An 18,061-nucleotide genomic window follows, 5' to 3' on the forward strand; every position below is an offset into this window, starting at 1 on the left:
ATGTCGGTGGTTCAATGATTTGATTCTACCCAGAGATGCCTTGGAAGAAAGGCCTGGTTATATACTTTTGAAAAATCAGCCATTGGAAAAAAACCCCTGTGGATCACAGTTCTACTCTGACACACGTGGTATTTCGATGAGCTGGGATCGACTTGACTGCAACTTTTTTTTTTTTTTTGAATACTATTAAACACATAAAATTCCTTTCTAGGCAACTGAGATGCCAGTATGCAAATGCAAGAGTTGATACGCACCTCAACAGTAACTGCTTCTCTTGAAAAAGTTGATATGTCACTCACCAGTAACTTCTTCACTTGGAGGACCTGGCCGGTTGCAATGGAATGTGTTTTAACACAGGGCTGGTGGGCCATGGATGGTAGAGTATACTGGTACTCGCTCCCACAGCCCTTTCTCTCATAGATACTGAAGTGGTGGCCTTAGAGTGGCCTCAACACACCACTGCACTAATCCTCGAATGAGGCTTTCCCTGTAATTGTGCAGAGCGGGATCTGACCATCCCCCTAACATGCATTAAGACGGTATTTCTGCCATCTGCAGTTCTTTTAATCAAATAATGAGCAGGAGCTTTTAACACAGCCTTTGAAAAAAGGGAGGGGGAAAGCCACACATAAAACCTGCTTTAAGCCATCAGTTACATCAGTTGCTCTTGAGACATTAAAATTTGTGCACCTCTTAGCAGGCAGATGTCAATTCCCAAGACAGGTCTTGAAATGCCTACTATGTGGAAAAGGAGTCCTCGTGGCGCAGTGGTAAAGTGCTCAGCTGCTAATGGAAAGATGGGCAGTTCAAACCCATACAGTGGCTCCACAAGAGAAAAGACCTTGCAATCTGCTCCCACTAAAATTTCAGCCTAGGAAACCCTATGAGGCAGTTCTACTCTGTCCTATAGGGTTGCCATGAGTTGGAACCCACTGAACGGGACACAACAACATCTATGTGGAAGGGAGTATTGGTGGTTCATTGGTAGAACTTTTATCTTCCATGAGGGAAAGCCTGGTCTGATTCCCAAGCAACGCACCCATGCACAGTTACACCCATCCGTCAGTGATGATGCTGAACAGATTTCATCGGAGCTTCCAGATTCAGACAGACTAGGGAGAAAAGCCTAGTGATCTACTTCCAAAAATCAGCCAATGGAAACCCCGCAGATCCCAATGGTCCGGTCTGCCACCAATGGTAGGAATGGGACAGGACCAAGTCAGCTTTTCGTTCTGTCTTCCATGGAGTCACAGGAGTTGGGCCCTAACTTGACAACAGCTAACAACAACAATAACAACACTATGTGGAAAGCTCTGGGCTAAACAGGATCTGCTGAGGTGAACAGGAGCCTACTGCCTAGTGGAGGAGACAGGCAAGCCAATGATTTGGGAGTGGAACAGAGAAGGGGGAGGAGTGCAGGGAATTTTTCTTACGGTGGCATTTGAACCAACTAAGGTAGAAGAAGGCTTTAATAAACACAGAAGAGGGAAAGGGACTGCTGACAAGCATGAGAAAAAGCAGAAGTGGGAAGTGTCTGGTAGGCTTAGGTACTGGCAAGAGATTCAGGATCACAGACATGAAGGGTCTATGCTGCTTGGAGACTGGCAAGGGATAAAAGTCAGGGGTGGACAGCAGACGGCCATGACCGTCCTACCAAGGAAATGTAGACTGTACTTTGGGGCTTCGATGCTTCAGGTAGGCATTGAGGAAGGGGCAAAATGAATAAAACCAGTCTTTAGGAAGATGGCTCTGGGCGCAGTGTGAAGGGTGGTTTGAAGAGGTGAGAAAGCAGGAAGGAGACTGTTAAAAGGCAGCTGTAATAGTTCTGGCCAAGATGATGTGGGCAAGAGGCCGGCGTGTGCTTGTGTCCAACACCAGTGGGGAACTGTTTGCGTTTTACTCCCCAGTTACAAAGGAAATTGACCAATAACTAACTATTTATTTTCTTATTATGCAAGAAGTGTTACTGACCTGCTGAACTTTTAACCTCCTCTGTCTCCGAGGTCAGGTCACAGAAAGGACCAGTTTATGCTACCACTGGTACTGGGGAGAGAATGCTATGTAATCTGCAAGAAGGAAATCGTAAGTGGGATTTAGGTTATTCTTTGGCAGGCTGTTGACTTAATTTTCCTAAGCAATAGCAAGAGTTTACATCCTCAACTTGAGAGAAAAAAAATGTTGTCTCTGAAGCATGCACTAAAAAGAAAGGCTGAGAGGATTGATTTTTTTTTTTAAGAACCATAAATATTTACATAAGTGCAAGTTACAAATCTGTGGCTTTGAGATTATCGAATTTCACTGCTTTTACACTCAGAGCGTATAAATTTCCAGCAGGCATTTGCTGGATGCAAACGTTCAGTCTTTGGAGAATTGTCTCCTAGTTTGTTTCCATCGCTTTTGGAAAATGAATCTCTTATGTGCTGGTTTTAATGCTCTCACTATGGTTATGGATTGGCCGCTGGCGGCCACGTGACGAGGATCCTTGGCCACGGGCTTCATTGTGATGGACTGCCTGATAGTGGGGGCGCTACACCCCAGCCACCCCAGCCACTAGGCTGCTTTTAAGGACTCTTTGGTAACACAATAATTCTCTGCAGAGGAGAGTCCTAGATGGTGTTGTAGTCCCAAGTCTTTGTGGAATTCTTCTTGTTGTCATTGATAGCCGCCATCCAGATTCCTGACTCATGGCGACATCCATGCACAGTAGAAGGAAATGCTGCCTGGTCTTGCACCATCCCCAGGACAGATTGCGGGTCAGACTGTTGTGATCCATAGGGTTTTCATTGGCTGAGTTTCACAAGTAGATCACCAGGCCTTTCTTCGTAGTCTGTCTTAGTCTGGAAGCTCCAATGAAACCTGTTCAGCATCATAGCAACATGCACGCCTCCACCGACAGGCAGCTGATGGCTGTGCTTGAGGTGAATTGGCTGGGAATTGAACCAGGGTCTCCTGCATGGAAGGCAAGACTTCTACCCTGAACCACTTAGGGAAATGCAAAAAACCTCTTTAAAGATTACATCCCTGCAGCACCCAGGCAAGTAAGCAGGTCTTTTTTCTTAAAAAGAGGTATTGCATCTGTCATTTTGCACATGGACAGACTTCACCTATTTTATTCTTGGCCTCTCTCTGTAGAAACTGGGCCTGGGACATGCTGCCTTCTTGTTTGGCTACAGTCACAACAATTGCTGCTGAGCACAGCTTTCACTAAGATTCGGAATTTTATGATTGCTAGATTTTTGGACCGGCCTACTAACCCCGGGGGCCTAAGTCTGTGCATGTCAAATGGCAAGTGGCTTAAATAAGCAGAGGGGGAAGATCCTCCCCATGCGTCTTGCATGTGGCGGGCCGTAAAATTTGTGACTTTGGGGGAGTAGGAGAAAAAGTGTTTTGAATAGTGACTTGACAGTTGTTCTTATCTGTCTTCTGGCAAAATAATTTTAACGTATGTTTTTAAATTTGAGAAGGTGCTGTGCAAAAACTAAACAAAACAATTTATAAATTCCTGACAATGGACAATGCCAGGCATTGAATTTTATGTTGATACGCTTGGGTACTGTAACCAGCTGTATGTTAGATACATGCAGACAAGCTTAGTTTGTAGAAGAATAGCTTTCAAACAGAGAAACAAAGGGGCCATTTCTATCTCGCCCTGGGACTCCACTGGGTATGATGTGGTTACTTAAAAGGTAGGATTGGTGGTAGGTGGGCTTAGAATTGGATTTGCCCCCTGCCTCATAACAGAACCTCAGGCCAGTTCAGCTGAGCTAAGGGTTAGCCTGAAACTTCTGGCAATAACTGCTCACAGTCCTGGCAAGAGATTTGCTGTAGGAAACCAAGATGAGGGGGTGCAGGGCTCCCCAGCAGGTAGACAGAGTAAGACCAAGGGAAATCTGGGTTGAATAGTGGTTGTCCCATCAGATTTTTCACCATTGGATAGGAGTCCTGCCTTGGGGACTTGAGGAAAGGAGATTTGGACGAGGATTGGCAGGGCCTTAGTCCTAAAAGGAAGCAATGTTACAAGTCATATGACCAGAACAGGGACTTAGGAAAAGGAGCCAAGGCAGAAATCCAGAGAGGACACTGGAGTGTGAATTGGAGACTTGCTCTCTGGACATGGACATCCAGGGACGTCATGGGGGAAAAGATCAGGACACACTAGCAATGAAGAAAACAATGCTGTGCCTTACACTGAATTAAAAAACAAACAGTTGCTGTCGAGTCGATTCGGACTCATGGTGGCTCCATGTGTGCCAGAGGAGAACTGTGGGTCTCCACAGAGTTTTCAGTGGCTGATTTTTGGGAAGTAAATAGCCAGGCCTTTCTTCTGAGGTGCCTCTGGGTGGACTCAAACTGCCAACCTTTCAGTCAGCAGTCAGCACTAGTAACTGCTTGCACCACCCAGGTTATACCTTCTTAAAGAACCTCTACATCAAGTCAGATTTTGTTTTGGGTCTTGGGGAATGCCTGAGACTGTATCTTATTTATTTTATATGTTCCAGTGTCTGCAAGATGCCTGATAATGTAGCATGCGCCAAGTAGATATTTGTTGACTAAATGAATTGGGAGGGGCGTGTGTGCAGGGATGATGAGAAGGTGGGAACTAACGTAGATCTGACAACTTCATGGTGGTTTTAAATGTGGCTGGGCACAGTTTCTAACATAAACGGGCACAATCGGGGACCAGATTTCTGCAGTATAATGTGAGTGACACGTGACACGTGTGGTGCTTTGAAAACGTAAAAAAAAAAAAAAAAAAAAAATTCAAACTCATTAACATTGAATAATAATAATAATAAGCTCCTTTTACTACTATTAAAGTTATAGAATCCCAAGTCTAGGCAGGCAGGAAAGGGCTGTGTAGAGACGGGTGCTAAACGTACCGGTGAAAAAATCCATAGACTGTGGTTTCAGAATGACCTGGGTTTGAATCCCAACTTTGCAAAATACTGTGTGATCATAGCCGATGACTTCACCTCTCTGGGCCCAGTGTATTCATCAGTAAAATATGGATAACGCATTCTTTGAAGGGGTGTTCTGGGAGTTAAGTGATTACCATAAGTTAAATAACCTAGCGTGGTGCCTGACACATAGTGGGCCACAGTCCTGAGAGAGCCATGAAGGAGAGAGGCAAAAGGCTTTTAATGCGTTGCTGTGGGATTTGATGACCCCGATGGGCCTGGTTCTCATTGCTTCCCGAGTGATGTGATCCTTGCTGATGTAATGGGCTGGGTCGATGTCATGCACATCTGATGACAGGACGCCCACACCCTGTCACGCTCCCTGCCAAGATGGACTTACTCGTTGGAGCGTCCACTCCCTCTTTGACCTCCGCACATTAATGCCTCAGTGGAATTGCCCTTTATTCGCTCCTCAGAGAATAGTCAACATCGCTGCCTCTGGGCCGTCACAGTCTTAGAGAGGGCCTTGTCTTCAGAACTGATGTTCTTCCACTTCGGCAAACCCCACCCTTCTCATCCTTCGTCCAGCTGTCCAGTTTTCCTGCCTTGTCAGTCAGAATTTGAGTTTGCGTATGGACCATCTCTTCTTATATCTGGAGGAGAGGGAAAATACTGAAAATAAGAATCAGGCAAAGGGGTCTCTTTTCTCTAGAGGCAAGACCGCTAGAAAAGCGAGGATAGTTGCTGGATCAGAAGCATGTAGTACTGATGTTTCTTCCTTAAACTAAAACGCCAAACCAAACTGGCTGATGTTGAGTGGATTCCACCTCGTGGTGATCCCATGTGTTGCAGAGTAGAACTACACTCCGTAGGGTTTTTAAAGCTGTGATCTTTTGGAAGCAGATCATCAGGCTTTTCTTCCAAGGGGCTTCTGGGTGTATTCTAACTTTCAACCTTTCGGTTAGTAGCCAAGCTCTTAGCCGTTTGTACCACCCAAGGACTCCGTTTCTTCATTAGGTCACCCATAAAGGCAGGGTCCATGGGGCGATTTTAGGTTCTGGAATCCTATTATTATGCATTAGAGCCCCTCAGCCCCATTCCCAAGCCTCCTTTTTGTTTTCCTCAGTGTGAGGCACAGGCACAGACACAAATTTATGAATGAGCTGGCTGGAATGTTCTGCTGAGGACACGACCCGGGGTATGTTTAGGTGGAAAGACGGGGTGGCATCATGGAAAGCACACAGTCCAATATGGGTTTGTGCTGACTTTGCCTTTGATGGGTTCCTTTGTGTGGGCCCCTGTTTTCGTGAACTAATATTTACTGAGTGTTTAGTACGCTCCAGAACTGAAGAGATGCTCAGGTATATTGTTTCATTTAATCCCACTACAGTCTTACCCCATTTTTTAGATGAGGAAAATGAGGCTCAGAGAAGTAAATTTAGCAGCGCAAGTAGGATTTTGAAACTAACTTTTTTTCCCCCAACAGCTGTAGTTCCTGTCACTGCTGTTGGGTTCTCCGTTGCTATTGCTCATACTAAACCCAGATACCTGCTAACCACAACTGTGCTGCTACATTCACGTGATGTAGAGAGACATTTGTTCTCTCTGTAAAATAAAATACCTTTTCCTGCCCACTTCACAGACTTGCTTTGAGGAAGAAGAATTTTGAAAAAGATTACATATTTTACGAATGTGAGGAAATTACATTAATATATGAGGATAGAGGAAAGGAAAGTGTGCAGGAATTGCAGAGATTGAAATAAAAAAAAGTGAAGAAGAGAGAAGGTAAAAAGGAGAAGATTTACCTATAAATACGTAAGTGCTTACCAAAAAAACCAAGCATCTCTAATTGCTTTACATGTGTTATTTTATTTAAACTTCTTAACAACCCAGTGAGGTATGTACTTTTATTACCCCTAGTTTACAGAAGAGGAAACTGAGGCACAAAGAGGCTAAGTAGACTGCATAAGGTCAAATAGCTGCTAAGTGGTAGAACTGGGATTGAAGCCCTGCAGCCTGACTCCTGCAGTTTTAACTCTGTGATGTGATATGATGTTCTGCCTTGTAAGGACTTTCATAGGGGTATGTACAAGGGGCTATGGGAGCCCATGAGAGGGGCTCCCAACTTGTTTTTCAGGTGCGCTGTCTGTCATGGAGGTGATGATGGCAATTTCTAAAGGACTTATAGGAACTGGCAAGAAATAAGACAGGAGGGTTAAGGAAGGACATCATCAGGTAGAGAGCCTTGCAGGCATGTTGAAGTGTCCACACTTTACCCTTAATAGATTTTGTCCTTGGACAGGTGACTTAGGCTTGACTTCCTCATTTTAAAAATGGAGAAAAACCTACCCAGTAAGGTTTTTATGAGGATAAATGAAACTCTCTGGTTTGCACAGAGAGTGCTTCCTAAAGGTCAGCTATTTGTACTACAGCGAGCTGTTTCGTGAATTCAGCTGAAGATGATGGTGGATTGACCTAAGATGGTGGCAGTGGGAATGGAGAAAAGTGGCCCGATTTAAGAGAAGTGGAGATGAGAGCATTTGGTAACTGATCTAGGTAAGAGAGGGGAGAAGGAGGGAGGTGTGAGAGCGAGAGGAGTGGCAGAAAAAGAAAGCGTGAAAGAAGTGGAAGAATGGTTATCAAAGAGTTGTAGATCTGACAAACGTACTCAATGTTAGCAAACACGTAATCACAGAGAAGTGCAAGAGGGAAAGGCACAGACAAGAAGGAAAACCTAGGATTTGATGGGGATGACAAATAACAAGCCCACTGCCATCCAGTAGATTCTGACTCATAGCAACCCTATAGGACAGAGTGGAATCGCCCTGTAGGGTTTCCAAGGCTGCAAATCTTGATGAAGGCTGACTGCCACATCTTTCTCCCACAGAGCAGCTGGTGGGTTTGAACCACCGACCCTTTGGTTCGCAGCTGAGTGCTTTAACCACCGCACCACCAGGGCTCCTTTGATGGGGATAAAAACCCACATATTGATTCCACAAATGTATATAGAACACATATTATATTAGACACCAATCAACAAGACAAGATGTCCTGGTTACTGTGTTTCGTTGACAGGCATTTGTTTTAGCATTTGTGCTTGAAATGCTCACAGTCTGAGTTCAGGGAACAAAGTTGCTAATATTTATTTTCCTGCATGGAAGCCTTTTGGTCATCATAATTTTCCATTAACCCACCATGACCACAGTCTAGAAATCCGTGTGTGTTTTTTGAGTAATGAGATATCTGTATTTCATGTGGACTGACAGCCGACGTATATGAGGCCATGCCGCTGGGAGTTTCCATGACAGTCCCAAATTTATGTCATTGTAACGCATTCCCCAGAGATGATCTGTATAATGGCTCACTGAATTGATCGGATGTGTAGACCTTTGGAAAATTTTTTCATTTAAATAAGTTTAAAAAGAAGAAAGCTCTTGTGTCAGACTGTGTCCTGATTTTGGTTCAGAAGATACGGGCCTTGTAGCCTTAGAGAGTTTAACTGGTAAATTCATCACCACTTTTCAAACTAAAACGATGGAGTAAAATGTGGTGAACTCACTTATATGCCTTTTAAAGTAATGGCTTTATCAAGATATATTTTTGTCTAGAAACAGAAGTACACAATGGTTGTACAGTTGGTATGTGATGGTGTTGGTAATTTTACCCAGACAGCCTGGACACACAGAGTAGAATCCACTGATAGGTGGTTCTTAATCTCACCCTCCCTGAGACTTATCTTGGGAGAAAAGCATTCTGGGGCCATTTCTTCGCCCAGAACCTCAGGAGGTCCTGAGGACAGGGTGCTGAGTGGGCAGAATCTCAGGGCGCGAATCCTACAGCCTCAGGGGAGCTCTGGGAGCCATGAGATTGTACCAGATACTATAGAGATAGAGTAGGAGAGAAGGCATTTTGACTTTCTCCAAATTATTCTTTAGAGACTGCTTCAAGCTTACTTCTAGGGAGCGAGCTAGGAGCTTGGCCTGGGAGTGCAGCACAGAGGGTTTTGTAGCTTGACTCAGGGCAGCAGGAGCGAGGAGAGTGCTTGGTGCTGTTCTTCCGCCTCCACGATGAGAGGACAAGCCTGTGCCTTCTCTTTGGAAGCAGCCTGTAGACCTAGAGCCTTCTAGAGTCACACCTATGCATTTGTATCAGAAGTGTATTTTCAGGACTCACTGGCACTTAGGAGTTTGCTGAATTCCTGAGCTGTCAGGTTCATTTCACCAGGTATGGAAACATCCCAAAGCACTGGTGAAATTAGTTGCTCTACCCTGTTCTAAGAATATTCTAGCACTTAGTTAGAGGGCTGAATTCAAGCCCAGCTCTGCCTTTTTCAGAAACCCCGGTGGTGTAGTGGTTAAGTGTTACAGCTGCTAACCAAGAGGTCAGCGGTTCAGGTCCTCCAGGCACTCCTTGGAAACTCTATGGGGCAGCTCTACTCTGTCCCTATAGGGTCGCTATGAGTCGGAATTGACTCGACGGCAGTGGATTTTTGGTTTTCTGCCTTTTACTGGTGGTGTGACTTCAGTCATGTAACCTACCCTTTCTAAATCTCAAGTTCATCATCTGCAAAATGGCCAAAAAAAAAATTATATTTATATGTCCATTTCATAAATCATTCTAAGAACGAAATTAAATTAACGTATAGGAAGTTGCTTTGTAAACTCCTAAATGCTACAAGGTTAAATGGCGGCCATTTTTTTGCCCATATGGAAAAAACCACCAAATGAGTAGTCCTTTGCATGAGTGTCCATTTATGTCAGCCTGCTGAGGTCATACGGTGTGACTTTGAAGTATAGAAAGTGTGACTGTCGGGTTTTAAAAAGGAAGCAGAGACTGTATTTCTCTTGCCTCTCTGAAATGTAGCAAACGCAGCTGCAAAGGTAGTGATTTCACAGAATCTACAGCACCTCGTCTGGGTAGAAACAGTCAAAATAAGGAGAGCTGAGAAGCCAGACTGAGGCCAGTTGAAGAAACAAAATAAAAATAGAGCTGAAGGGCATATTGGTACCTTCATTTATAAAAGCGGTTATAAGTAGGTTCTTATGTGTATTTCGTGGTCTTTCTAGCAAATTTCATCTAGTTATTACTTGATCACGTTTATCCTAAACTTATGACAGAAGAAAAAAAAAGTTCTGAAATTTTTAGCCTGGTACCTTAAGAAAAATAAGATTGATAATTTTGCGCAAAATAATGTCATATCTATCATCTGCTATGAGGGAATTTTCACTGATTATTTTGGGGAAATTTTCAGTCAGTCTTAAAGAGAAAGTGTATTTAGTCCAGTAGAAAGCCTGCAAGCATTGGAGTAAGCAGATGTGTGTGTTTAATTCCTGGCTCCCTTCTTTCTAACTGGGTCCTTGAGGGAAGTTATTTACTTCAAATTTTCCCATCTGTAAACTGGGGATAATAAAATACCTTTTCTGTAGGTGGTGAGGAATAAATAAGCAGCCATGAATTTTAGTTGCCTTCCCCTCCTTCTTGCTGATTTAGCTTTTCATACTGTAAGACCAACATTTCTAATCAGGTAAAACTTCCATACAAGTCCTTCCAACTCACCCCAGATATATCCGGATTCTGAGGGTTACCAGACCAGGCTGGTCAAATGACATCTACCTGGTCCATTGATTCCTCTGGAGAATTATGAATCCCTTCAAAACACATGGAGTCACCATGAGTCAGAATCGACTCAATGGCCACTGGTGTAGAAGTCTTGGGTGGTGCAAACAACTAAGCACTTGGCTACTAACCGAAAGATTGGGGCTTCGAATCCACCCAAGGGCGCCTTGGAAGGAAGCCCTGGTGATCTGCTTCTGAAAGATCACAGCCATTGAAAACCCTATGAACTAAAACCATAAACTTCTTAGAAGAAAAAGCAGGGACAACACTGTCAGGCCTGGCTTTTATCAATGGATTATCTAATGTAATAAAAGCACAAGCAGCAAGAGACAAAATAAATAAATGGGACCTCATAAAAATTAAGAACTATTTTTCATCAAAAGACTTTAGCAAAAAAGTGAAAAGACAAGCTACGGACTGGGAGAGTATCTTCAGAAACCATATATCCAACAAGAAGCTAATAACCTATATATATATATATACACACATACATTTATATATAAAACTTCAATAAGTTAACAACAAAAAGACAAATAACTGAATCATAAAATGGGCAAAGGACTTGAATAGACATTTCATCAAGGAAGACATTCAAATAGCCACTATACACACCAAAAGGTGCTCAGCGTCATTAGCCATCAGAGAGGCGTAAATCAAAACCACAATGAGATACCATTTCACGCGCACTTTTTTTTTTTTAGGATGGCTAAGATAAAAACAGAAAACAACAAATTTTGACAAAGATGTGAGGAAATTGAAACCCTTACCCACTGCTGAGGGGAATGTAAAATGGTACAGCCATTGTGGAAAACAGTGCAGCAGTTCCTAAAAAAACAAAAAATAGAACTGCCGTATGACCCAGCAATTCCACTCCTAGGTATATTCCTAAAAGATTTGAAAGTAGAGATTCAAACAGAAATGCTGCTGAGGATTTATGAAAATGCATTACTGCTCCTGGTGATAGTTGCAATTTGTTACTTTGCCTTTGTGGGTAGCATGGGAAGTTGCCCTTGTGGGGTAATATGAAGGGTGCGGAAGTTACCTGGGATCATATCAGCCTGGACACTTGTCAGCATTTCCCACACTGCTCACTTCTTAGGGTAACTGTGTTGAACCTACTATTCAAATGCAAATGTTCTCTCAGATCGATGACTCAGTAAGGCCATCATCAGCCTAATGCCTATTATCAAGGTATCCAGGGTAGCCTCACAGGAGAAAGTGGAGGAGTCAATAAGAGAATATCCCAAGAGAAGCAGGAGAAGGAACCTGGAGATGTTTGGTCTGTCAAGAGAAGACTGGGAGCAGCCATTCTGAGCTGCCTGCAGATATGTGAAACTCTGCTGGGTTACAGAAGGATTATACTTCTTCAGGATGGCCCCTAGGTGGGAATGAACCCAATGAGGAGGACGATTTTAGACAACTAGAGCAAATGAAGATGGGCAAGTGGCCTTAGAAGGTCAATACGGGCTTCTATGAGGAGGAGTTTAACACAAGAATCAAAACTCAAGAAAGCTGTGGCCAATAGCAGATCTAGACGCAGAACCTGGGGACAGAGCCCAAGGAAGTGACCAGGTCCCTGAACAGAAATCATGAGTTGCTGAGCAAGAGAAATAAAGCCAATGAACTGCTGTGGCAGACAAGTCATGGGCTTGAGGTACTGAGCTCATTTCTGGGGATGGAGTTTACCTGTCTCAGACTGCTTCCCTAGGACTGGGCCAGGCCTATCTGCTAATGCCACTGTACATCTTAAAGGTGGTGCCCAGTCCCTTCCAGGGGAATGTTCACCATCACTGCAGATCTTCCTGCTGCATCTGGATGATGAGTTCTTTGGAAAGTTGTAGAATAGACTCAAGCATCAGATGAGGGTGAGAGTAAGCATGGATTAGGTCTGGGAGTTGTGACCTGGAACGTGGGCTTTATTTGTCTGAGGTAGGGTGGACTTACCCAACCAAGGATCATGGGGAATGGGTTGGGCAGGCACCAGAGTTGGGAACAGAAGATACTGAGAATAATAACTTAATTCTGTTTTCCTAAATCCTGACTCCCACAGGTAAATGGAGTCACTCTCTGTGCTCTCATCATCTTCCCTGAAACTCCATCTCACCTTTCGCACAAACATCCAGTTACCTGCTTTTGTCTGCCTCCGTTGAAGGTCATATAGTAAGAGTTAACATTTATTGGGAGCTTAAAGCCAGTTGCCATTGAGTCATGGCAACTCTGCTCCACAGGGTTTTCAGTGGCTGACTTTTTGAAGTAGATTGCCAGGCCTTTCTTCCAAGGCACCTATGGGTGGACTTGAACTTCCAACCTTTTGGTTAGTAGCTGAGTGAGTTATCCATTTGTATCACAATGTGCTAAATGCTTTACAGAGAACTTTCATTTATTTATCACAACAACCCTCTGAAGTAGTTATTTATTATTATTATTATTTTGCAGATGAGGGAACTGAAGTTCAGAGAAATTAAATAACATGCCCAAGGGCACACAGACATTAATGATAAAAAGCAGAGGGATGGGGTCAGACTTATCTGTGCATTACTCTAAAGGCCATGCTCTTGACCACTGTACTATCTCATGGGAACCATGTCTTTTCTCATTTATGTCTTTCCAGCATCTAGCATGGTTCCAAATAAGATAGCCTCCAATAAAAATTGAATTCAATAAATAAGTGGATTGCCTGGGCCCCCTTTGTCCCTGCCGTGGTGGGTGATTGCGCATTCTTACAAATATGCCTGCAGAATCACTGAACCCTGTTCCACGCTAGGGGAGCAACAGACAGACAGAAGCATGGCATAGAAAATGCTCATTGTGGCAATTAGCTCAGCCAATTAAGAATTTTCTGCATACAACTGTGTTTAAATATAAGGGAGCAAATGAAAAATTAGGACCTTCATTTTTTTGCCATCTAAACATAGCACATTCGTATGTGAATAAAAATTTGTGTCTCTGCCAAGAATGATACTCAGTGCCATGCTATTCTTGCTTGTTATTTTTGTCACCCTAAAATAAACCATATTTACATGATTATGTAGACATATGCATTTCAGAAGTTTTAGGTTCAGATTTTATAATAGTAATAAGAGCTGGCAGTTACATGGCACTTACCATGTGCCAGGCACTGTTCTAAATTCTTTTACACATGTTAACTCCTCTAATCTTCACATAACAATACTCCTTATGAGGTAAGATATGAGGAAACTGAGGCACAGAGAGGTTAGGTGATTTATCTAAGGTCACACAGCTAAATAAGAAAAACAAGGATTTGAACCCACATAGTTTTAAAAACTACATAGTGCTACAGAGCCATGCTTTTTTGAGCCTTCGCTATATGCTTCATTCAATCTTTACCACAAACCTGGGTGAAAAAGAATTGTTTTGTCCGTTTCACAAATGAAGAAACTAAAATCCAGAGAGGCTTAGAAATTTGTCTGAGAGAGAACAGCTTTTCAGCTGCAAAGGGCAAGACAGGCCCAGAGCCTCTCACAGTATCCATCCCATCCTTACATGCTTCCAGGGGTATTTTTTCAATCTCATCTCATGTCAACGGTTTTTTTTCTTTTCTTTTTTTTAATTTTGTACACAAGCAATCAATGTTCTGGTAGAAAAAACAGATATGTAAAAAATGCATAATCTCATTGCCCAACTGTAAACCTGTTGCCATCGAGTCGATTCCGACTCATAGCCACCTATGAGACAGACTAGAACAGCCCCAGAGGGTTTCCAAGGCTGTAATCTTTAAAAAAGCAGACTGCCACATTTTTCTCCTGTGGAGTTTGAATCTGCCAGGGCTCATTGGAAACTCTGTGGGGAAGTTCTACTCTGTCCTATAGGGTCGCTTTGAGTTGGAACTGACTCGACAGCACTGGGTTGTTTTTTTTTTTCTGGGAGCGGCTGGTGGGTTTGAACCTCTGACCTTTTGGTTAGCAGCTGAGCACTTAACCACTGTGTCACCAGGGCTCCTTTGCCCAACTATAACCACTGCTAATGTTCTGGCGTATGTCCTCCAAGCTTTCCTATATATGTAAAATCTTAAATTGGGTTTAAACATGCTTTGTCAATTATCAAAATTTTCTTGCCAATTTTCAATGGATAAACTGAGTCTTTAGGTTTCAAAGAATTACTCAGCTCTGTAGAAATCAAACCAAATGAAGCCAAATCTAGCCTATTGAGAGATTAAAAATTATATGTGATAGTGTTTTCTCTGCCACATCAGAAATTTAAAAAATTTTTTTTAGAAATGTTCTTTTAACAACTAAATCTAAAGTATTATATTTAATAGTGAAAAAGAAAAAGTATTTGGGATTATCCTAAATTTGGTTATATGGGATTGAAAAGGTTTCAATGTCTTGTTTAAACTGATGGAATGACTTACTGTATTGGGCAAATCTGCTGCAAAAGACATCTTTCAAGTAAGTGTTAAAAAGCAAAGATGTCACTTTGAGGACTAAGGTGCACTTGACCCAAGCCATGGTATTTTCAATCGCCTCATATGCATGTGAAAGCTGGACTATGAGTAAGGAAGACTGAAAAAGCATCAATGCCTTTGAATTATGCTGTTAGCAAAGAATATTGAATATATGATGGACTGCCAGAAGAACGAACAAATCTGTCTTGGAAGAAGTACAGACAGAATGCTCCTTAGAGCATTCTCATGGTGAGACTTCATTTCACATACTTTGGGCATGTTGTCAGCAAGGACCAGTCCCTGGAGAAAGACATCATACTTAGTAAAGTAGAGCATCAGTGAAAAAGAGGAAGACTTTCTCAATGAAATGGGTCGACACAGTGGCTGCAATGACTGGCTCAAACATAGCAATGGTTGTGAGGATGGCGCAGAACCAGACAGTGTTTCATTCTGTTGTACACAGAGTCGTTATGAGTCAGAACAATTCGGTGGCACCTAACACAACAACAATGGTCCTTATGGCAGCAGGTTGCCAAGTCTTTCTCCCACGAAGCCGCTGGGTAGGTTCGAACCTCCAATCTTTCTGTTAGCAGCCCAGTGCTTAACGTTTAATACCACCAGGGCTCCTTAGAGGTAGGCGTTATCCCCATTTATAGATGAGGAAACACACACAGGAAAGTTATCTTCCCAAGGTCACATAGCCATGGGTTGATGCCAGGCCTTGTGACCTCAAGCCAATCGTTAGATTCTCCTGTTTCTGGTCTGTGTTAATTATGGCTCCAAACAGTCCCTCAAACAGGCCAAGCTCTGCTTTTGTGGGTCCCTCTACTAGAACACTGTCTCCTCCTCGGTCTTCACGTGCTCACTCGCCTTCTTCAGGCCCCAGCTCAAATACCACGGGCTCAAAGAGGTGTTTCTGACCCGCCCCTTGAAAAGCTTCCCCTGTCTTGTTAACCTCTTTATCTCTTTGTACTTTCCAAAACATGCAGTTGTTTTTCTTGGCCACTCACTTGATTTGCGTGCTTGTATTTTTTGCTTATTTGGCTTTTTATCTCTTTCCCTGGTAAAAAGTGCGCTTCATAAGAACAGGGACCTCATAGTTGTTGTTCACCACTCTTCCCCCCACACCTCCAGGGCGCCTGGCATTAGTAGGTCCTCTGGAAACATTTGCTTAAGACCAATGACTGTTCTGGAGGAAGATTGGGAAGTAAGGGAAGAGAGTGGCTTTTCCAGCATCTTAAAAACACCAATCCCTCTCTGTGCTTAGCTGAAAGGGGTTTGTACACTGCTGTCCACATGGAACATCCAAACCGGGACAGAAATCTGAGGTCAGCTGCTGAGTGTGGACAAAGGACGCTGTCTGCCCCACTGGAGAGGCCCAGTGTCCAGCTTATTTGGCCAGATGTTCTTGGGAGTTTTTCATCGTCACCTTTGGGTCCATGACCCTGGCCCGTGGCAGGGGGTCCTTTCTTGCACTTTGAAGATTTGTGGTGAGTGAGTAGGGAATGTGCCGCTGAGTGGCTTTTGTGCAATGTGGAATTTGGCTCTCAATAGCCTCAACATCGGAAGCCTGGTTTTGTTGTTGTTTTTTTGCTGTTTTTTTACTTACCTGAGCTCACAGATTGCCTGTTTCAGAGGGCAGCTAACATCAGGTTGACTTAGCATCTGGCAGTGATACCGTGCAGGTTCTTTTATTCTGTGAAGTCTGCTGGGTGTGGGCTGCTGGGGGTGAGGCTCTGTGGAAAGGGGAAGTTTTCTTTCTTTTGCTACTCCTTTCGGCATTTTCTTTGAGTATTATTTAGTAGGAGCGAGGTTTACAGAAGTGGTTTGGAATGTGAGTACTGGTCCTTGTAGGAAAGCTCAAGAATAAATGAGTTTGGACTCCAGGGTGCGTGCTGGTGAATCTTGACCTCAGTTTCCACAGGCGTTGACTGTTACTGTTGGTTTCACATGAGAGGTGTAGTTTTCATCTCAGCATGTGTGGGATGTGCCCTTGGGGGCTGAGTTTTGTAGGCAGCGAAGTTAAGGCTTGCCCAGAAAAATAACATGTTTTCCTTGCCTGGTGCTTGAGCTGTTTGCCCAGTGACTGGCTGATTGGTGGTTTGGGGAGTCAGGAGACGTCGTCCCGAGAATTTTTTGTGTATGTTTGTATAAGTGGTTGTTTCTGTTTCTTTGGAAACAGTAGAGGACAGATGAGAAAATAATGATGATACTACTACTTGTAACTTGTGTTCAAGGTCCTTGAAGCATTTCACAAACATTAACTTGATGTCACTATTTAGATAATCGCATCACTTCAAGGAAGCCCTGGTGCTGCAGTGGTTAAGAGCTTGGCTGCTAATTAAAAGGTTGGCAGTTCAAATCCACCAGCTGCTCCTTGGAAACCCTCTAGGGCAGTTCTACTCTGTCCTATGGGGTTGCTATGAGTTGGAATTGTCTCGATGGCAACGGGTTTGGTTTGGTATCGTTTCAAGAGGTGTGTCTGGTTGGAACCAACTGGACTGCAACATTTTTTTTATTTCCATCACTTTGAGAACACTAGAAACCCTTTGATGTAGGTGTCAGAAAACTGTGAGTTTTGGAAATAACTGGGGATCCTCCCACTCTAGTACTTCACAGATTGGTAACCACAAAACCATATATACCGTTTCACTCAGCTGTATTCCCTTCAGAGGCACTTAACAGAGAAGATAAATCAAAGCCATAGCTAATTAAGGCTATCTTCCCAACCTTGATGGAAATTGCTTTTCTGAGATGAAAAATGCTCCACATATAGGGAAGTAGTGGTATATGGAAGAGATGTTTTCATTAAATAAAATTTTGATTACTTACAAGCATTGAAAAACTCAAAATCTGACTGGCTTTTCACATACATATACCTTTCCACATTGGGAGGTGACCTGCTTTCAGGAAAAAACAAACAAAATCAAATACATTGACATGGAATTGATTCCAACTCAGGGTGACCCCCCCGCCCATGTGTTACAGAATAGAGCTGAGCTCCACAGGGTTTTCTTGGCTGTAATCTTCACAGAAGCAGAGCACCAGGACTTTTGTCCACAGCACTGCTAAGTGGGTTCAAACTACCAACCTTTTGGTTAGTAGTTTGTGTTATTCAGGGACTTTCTGAGGCAGAGGTCTC

The 18,061-nt window shown here is 43.2% G+C and overlaps 1 protein-coding gene across 5 annotated transcripts in view; it reads left to right on the plus strand.

Moving 5' to 3' along the window:
- CREB5 (cAMP responsive element binding protein 5) overlaps positions 1-18,061 on the plus strand; it is a 471,478-nt gene that overhangs the window by 47,837 nt on the left and 405,580 nt on the right. Inside the window, exon 1 of one of the 5 annotated variants that reach the window (XM_049894544.1) lies at positions 16,083-16,409. The exons of 3 other annotated variants lie outside the window; for them this stretch is intronic. The gene's annotated coding sequence lies outside the window, so the exon portion shown is untranslated. Of the gene's footprint in view, positions 1-16,082; positions 16,410-18,061 lie in introns of those variants that run through there. One more of the 5 variants, XM_049894545.1, reaches the window with a different exon arrangement.

The sequence above is a fragment of the Elephas maximus genome, chromosome 8 (assembly GCF_024166365.1).
Source record: "Elephas maximus indicus isolate mEleMax1 chromosome 8, mEleMax1 primary haplotype, whole genome shotgun sequence".
In the NCBI taxonomy this organism is placed as follows: Eukaryota; Metazoa; Chordata; class Mammalia; order Proboscidea; family Elephantidae; genus Elephas; species Elephas maximus.